At 43.6% G+C, this 5,949-nt stretch overlaps 1 protein-coding gene across 4 annotated transcripts in view; it reads right to left on the bottom strand.

Annotated features, from left to right (window-relative positions):
- Positions 1 to 4,179, bottom strand: part of SCYL3 (SCY1-like 3 (S. cerevisiae)) — a 37,956-nt gene extending 33,777 nt beyond the window's left edge. For 2 of the 4 annotated variants that reach the window (XM_008582073.1, XM_008582070.1), the window contains exon 1: positions 3,670 to 3,771. The gene's annotated coding sequence lies outside the window, so the exon portion shown is untranslated. Of the gene's footprint in view, positions 1 to 2,899; positions 2,948 to 3,669; positions 3,772 to 4,143 lie in introns of those variants that run through there. The other 2 variants (XM_008582071.1, XM_008582072.1) reach the window with 2 other exon arrangements.
- Between the last annotated feature and the right edge of the window lie 1,770 nt (positions 4,180 to 5,949).

Raw genomic sequence — 5,949 nt, forward strand, 5'->3', positions numbered from 1 at the left:
TTGCTAAAGTATTAACAGAAGTTTGCCATGGTGGGGTCAGACTGGCAGTAATTTTATATACAGACACACACACACACACACACACACACACACACACACGCGCCAGCAACTTCCGAATCTTCAATAATATGAACATATCTTTCTTTACAACAGGGATACAAACTCACATGGTTACAATAGGTAATGCACAGTAGTCCAACAGTATTGCTACAGTAGCAAAGGGCCTACTGTATGTGCACAGTCACCTACTGTGACAGGGCTGGCATTCTGAAACCAGGAATGCAGTTCCAGGGTTGTCAGATCATGAGAAACCAAGAACCTGAATATTTATGTGGAAATTTCCATATTTTTCAATGGTGGCTCAATTTTTTTTAAAACCTGTATAGGACAAACAACATATGTCTAAAAATTTTGTGGCATTCAGTTTTTTTTTTTTTTCCTTTTTGTCTTTTTTCATGACCGGCAACGGATTGCAACCCTCAGTGTCGCGCCCGTACCGGACCGGGACCGGCAACGGGATTGCAACCCTCGGTGTTGCTCCCGCACCTCGCTCAGCCAGTGAGCGGCCGGTCTGTGTGTGGGATCTGAACCCTCGGCGGGAGCACCGCCGCGCTTTCCAAGCGGCGCACTGTAGCAGTGCACCACCGGGCCAGCCCCGGCATTCAGTTTTTAGTCTGGATTTACCATAATATAAAAATTAAAAAATAAAGAGCTCTTACTAATACCAGCAACGTGGCAAGCAAATTACTAGTTCTAAGTAACACAGACAAAAATTCCATGTAGGCCTTAAAAATTTCAGTTTAAAATCTGTATTCTTTGGACAAATATAAACTCAATAATCATTACACATAGTCCCTCTACTTGAGTTTTTTTTTCCCCACTTTGGTGAAGTTCCATACAATACTTTCTATGTTATCAGAGTATGTAATGATGCTCAAAACACATGCCTAAAACAGAATTTAAAGTACCTACAGAGCCATATACATCATTATAAAGAGTACAACATGTACGATGGCCAAAACTATCTAAAATTGAAGTTTTCCAAAAATCTAAGAGTGTTTCTGAGCATAGGAACTAAATCTGCTTTGTAACAAATCCACTGAGTTCCTCTGGCAAGTTATCTTTCTTAAGAATGATACAAAAAGAAAAGAAGGATATAGAAGTAAAACAGTACTAAAAATTGCAAATTGCAAGTATTTCAACTATATGCAACATTCAACTTTTTACTGGGACTACAAATAAAAACAGTTTATGTAGGATCATGGACAAAAGCAACTATGTTAATTTCCCTATTCTGGTGATGTGGTGGTGCCTGTCCAGCCCACCACAACCTCCTACAAAGTAGAGAGGGTCATGCTTACTACTTGGATCTTGCTCCTCTCTTTTGGCCATAGTTAATGGGTCATGTGCCTACCCTGGGCCAAAGGGCAGTCAACTCACAGAAGAACCCCTGGGCTGAATGAAGAGTTAAACTGGCCAGATCACTGTCTTCCCCAAGATATTTGTCCATTAGCACATAGGTGAAGGTAGAAGGATACCATGAGGAAGAACCGGGGCTACGGGGAACCAAAGCTACATGAAAGCAAAAACTTGGCAAGCACAGAGGAAGTCAGTTGGTAGCAGGATATAAAAAGCAAACGCTGGGAAAGTAGCTTAGTCACATCCATAGGGGCACTTTACTGCCCTCCATCTCATAGCTACAAAAAGCCCAGCTTCAAATGCATTTCCCTCATTGCTTCACTGACACCCTTACACTCCCTGAGGTAGCTAGCGTGGATCTTTTACGTTTTTAACTGATCTCAACTCAAAGCTCAGGGTCTGTGTTCTTTGAAACCAACTGCCATTTCATAAGCAGGAAGCTCCACTTGCCTTTAACTCCTGAAAAACCAGTCAGACTAGAGGAATGAGTTACAGAAGTGGTACTTGAAAAGTGTATACATTTGAAGCTAGTCTAACCTTCTATGTATTAGACGCAAGACACAGCTTTTCAAAATCAATACACAATAAGGGAAAAACTGAGAATAAGGAACTGCATGTAAGTAAATACGTTCTTGGCAGAAAATCATGCTGTTTATTTAGTTTTATTACTAATCCCCAAAAGAGTTAAGATGGTCACCAGGATTCAGAGGCAGTGCTCTGGCTAAATGAATGGCAGTCAATGAAGGCAAGAGCAATGGGCATTTCTTTTACTTAGTTATTTCTAAATAGCCAAATACTTCCCTGTGGAAATACTGAGTCTTATGACATCTATAAAACTTTGATTTAATATTATGAATTCTTCTGCAAGATATTTAACAATGTGAGTTACGAAAACATTAGGAAGAGGTTAAAACTGGCGATTCTTCATAGCAGTGTACTTCAGCTCTAAGATCCTAAGAAGTATCACTTAAAATTTAAAAAAGATGACTTAGTTTCTTGAGAGAACTCAAAAGGATATCTGCCATTTTATAGTTTTGAAAGCATCGTGCGATGCTGACGAGAGTTGTAGAGTTCTATTCTATGTCCAGTGCAAACTTTATTAGGGGAAAATAAAAAGATGTGCTGATGATTGCAATTTGAGAATGTCTTAAAGCAGTAATTCTTAAATTTTTATTTCACACAACTGTATCTAAAGAGGCACAAATACTGTTGACATAAACAGTGCTTGAAAAATGATAATTCAACTAAAATGAACGTTCTGCAATGTAAGACAGTTTAAAATACAACACTAGGATTTCCAAAATGCTCTTTCTTGTTATTTTGATGAGTGGGGGGGAAACACAAAAACTTGTTTGCTAGCTTTGAAATTAAAAATTCACAAGAAGGTAGAAAAGAATATTCTAATATGAAAGCACAGGTATTTTGCAGAATTTATCATCTCCATTCACTTTAATAAAAGATTGAGTGGGCAGTCTCTTACTTCAACACGCGCCATAATCTTCCGTTTAAATTTTGTTTGCCTATCTTCCTCTATCCTTTTGCTTCCTAGGGAGCACATGAAGTTTCTGGACCACCTGTGGATTAAGAAAACCCTCGTCTAGGTCACTAGGCAACTCACACACTCAACTAAGAAACCCGTGTCCTCTGGGAAAATATTTCTCTCTGTTCTTTCCCCAGCAATAAATTGAGATTATCTTGGTCCTGGATCCCTTTGCTGCAAAATTTCAAAGATAATGGCTTGCACTGTGAGTTCTAAGGATACACTGTATTGATACTTTGGTATCTAATGATAACATTACTCCCGTTACTCTGATGTGTTTCAAGTATATTATTTCCTGCATGAAATTCAGTCCAGCATTGCTAGCTGACGAGCAACACATAATGAAGTCTTTATAGACCAAAAGAACTAAGTATAGTTTCAGCTAAAAGATACTATGTGGATATGCACATGGGTCCTTCAAAACAGAAGTTACAGTGATTCCAAAACTCATGACCGGACTCTGGAGTATTTCACATGGTTTCCTAAACATGACCTTCCGAGAAATGGCTCATCTTTATTCTAAATAAATCACTACGCAAAGACAAGAGGCAGCTGGGCCTCGAGGGACCTGGCACTGGTCTTGAATGGAGAAGAAAGCCTCCTTCCCAAGGGCGGGCGCGACCCCGGCCAGCATCCCCGGGGCTCGGGCAACGCCGGCCCCCGTGCAGTGACCTGGCCTGCCGCCACCCCCTCGCTTCGCTGGCCCTCACCTTCCACACCTCCCCGCGAGAACCGACTCCGTAGCTTCCTCCGAGAGCTCTGGCCGCCGGTGCCTCGCTGGGCGAAGATTAGAAGGGCGCCCCGCAAGAAGCAAGGGGAAGCTGCTCCGACGCGGAGAGCAGAACTCAACCGGCAGCCGGCGCCGCGCCGAGCTCGCCCCCGCGCGGGCCTAAAGCGCGGACCCGCGAGAGGGGCGCGCGCCCACCGCCTCCTCTTCCGGCCCGGCCCACTCCCCCGCGGCCCGGTACCGCACTGACCGAGGACGCAGCGAGGACTCCCTGTTACCTGCGGGAGGCTGTCGGGGAGGAGCAGAGTGTCTTGACTCTGGGCCCCTTTTCTGCCCCCTTTTGACATCAGCCACCCTCGCCTCCCCCGTGAGGTTATGGCCAGTGCACCCACAACTTCTGGGGTCGGCTCTGTCCTGCACCATAGAGACGGGTCCGGAAACGGGACAGAATGCCTACCTTCGCCCCTCCGAGGCCACCACAGAGGCGAACGAACCCGGAACCGAGCTAGAGAGGCCGCACGGGTGATTCTCAGGCAGGTGCCACCTTCAGTGTGGGCGCTAGTGACCACCTCGCACTTAATTCACAGCTCCCAGCAGCCTAGTTAGTCAGCAAAGATGTCTTCTCTGTGGCCCTTTTAGTTGAAAGCGCAAGATGTTCTTAACTTTCAATTTTTGGCTTTTAACAGCACAGTCTTAATTTCACTTCCGCCCAAATCCAAAATGGCCACTAGTCACTTCTAACAAATAGTAAAGAGGTTGGGGGAGAAAGGGATGATGGAAATTAGCGAGGAGTGACGTAGATCGTCCTTGCACCTCTGATTGGTTGCGCTCTAACTACGGCTAGGGGCTGGAGCTGACTGAGGTCTTGGTGATTCCAGCTTTTAAGTCTTCGGGAGGGAGGTCCCAAATCACGGTTTATTTAGCAAAAAGTGAAATTGAGAATGTTAATGTTAATACAGTGGCCCTCCCTTTATCTGCCGTTTTACTTTCTACGGTTTCAGTTACGTGCGGTCAATGGTTGAAAATATTACGTGGAAAATTCCAGAAATAATTCTGAAGTTTTAAGTTGAACGGCGTTCAGGGCTGTCTAGGTTTAACCCGCCCGGGGACAAGAATCACCCCTTTGTCCAACGCGTCCATGCTTCATACGCTGCCCGCCCATTAGTCATTTAGTAGCTATCTGGGTTATCAGATCAACTGTCCTTATTGGAGTGCTTGTGTTTAAGACATCCTTACGTTACCTAATAATGTCCCCAAAGCGTAGGAGTAGTAGCTTTTTCGGTATGCCAAAGAAACGTTGTGAAGTGCTTCCTTTAAATGAAAAAGTGAAAGCTCTCAATGAGGGAAGAAAAAAAATCATATGCTGAGATTGCTAAGATCTATGGTAAGAACGAATCTTCCATCCATGAAATTGTGAAGAAGGAAAAAGAAATTTGTGCTAGTTTTGCTGTTGCACTTCAAATTGCAAAAGTTACAACCACAGTGTGTGATAAGTGCTTAGTTAAGTACTATAATAGTACCTATTACTAATGATAAAGGTACCTACTTAATAGGGTATTACGAGTATTGAAAAGAAAAACCCGGCCCGAATGCAGAATGAGAAACACACCAGGAGACAAAGGCTTAACCACCATGTATTAAGCTGGCAAAATGGACAGGCGGGCTGCTCTCTGGAAAGTGGGAGCAGCAGCAGGGAGAGTTGGGGTGGGCCCTTTATATCCCGTTAAGCTGAGCTGGACTGTTCTTATTGGCTAGGGAGGGAGGAGAGGGCAGTGAGCGAGGTTTACGCTGAGTTGGGATTTTTCTATAGATGAAGAAATTCGCACACGTGGGAAGGGGATGTGGCGGTGAGGAAGAAGGGGGAGGAGGGTCTTTGTTCTTGGAAAATGTGCTGTTCTAGGGGCCTTGAAACTTTTCTGCAGCCATTTTGGCCGTTCTGCTGCCATCTTACACTGTCCTCGGGGAGAACATGATTGCCTAACAAGTATAAAGTGAATATACATAATGATTTTAAAACCAGATGGCACAAAATAAATACTCAGTGTAGTATTTTCAGTATTATTGTCTTCATGATCGATAGTAGTAGTCATCACTACTGCTTAGTGCTTCTACAACTTCATAGTTGTATCTAAATTCTTTGGTCGTATACAACTTTTAGGTCCTTTCTGGCCAGTAACAGTAGCCACAAAGGTTTAAAATGGATAAGGACTCACCAGGTTAAATGAAAACAAACATTAGATCAAATTTTGCCCCTTATTCAGGA

This window comes from Galeopterus variegatus, unplaced genomic scaffold, assembly GCF_000696425.1.
Source record: "Galeopterus variegatus unplaced genomic scaffold, G_variegatus-3.0.2 Scaffold2512, whole genome shotgun sequence".
In the NCBI taxonomy this organism is placed as follows: domain Eukaryota; kingdom Metazoa; phylum Chordata; class Mammalia; order Dermoptera; family Cynocephalidae; genus Galeopterus; species Galeopterus variegatus.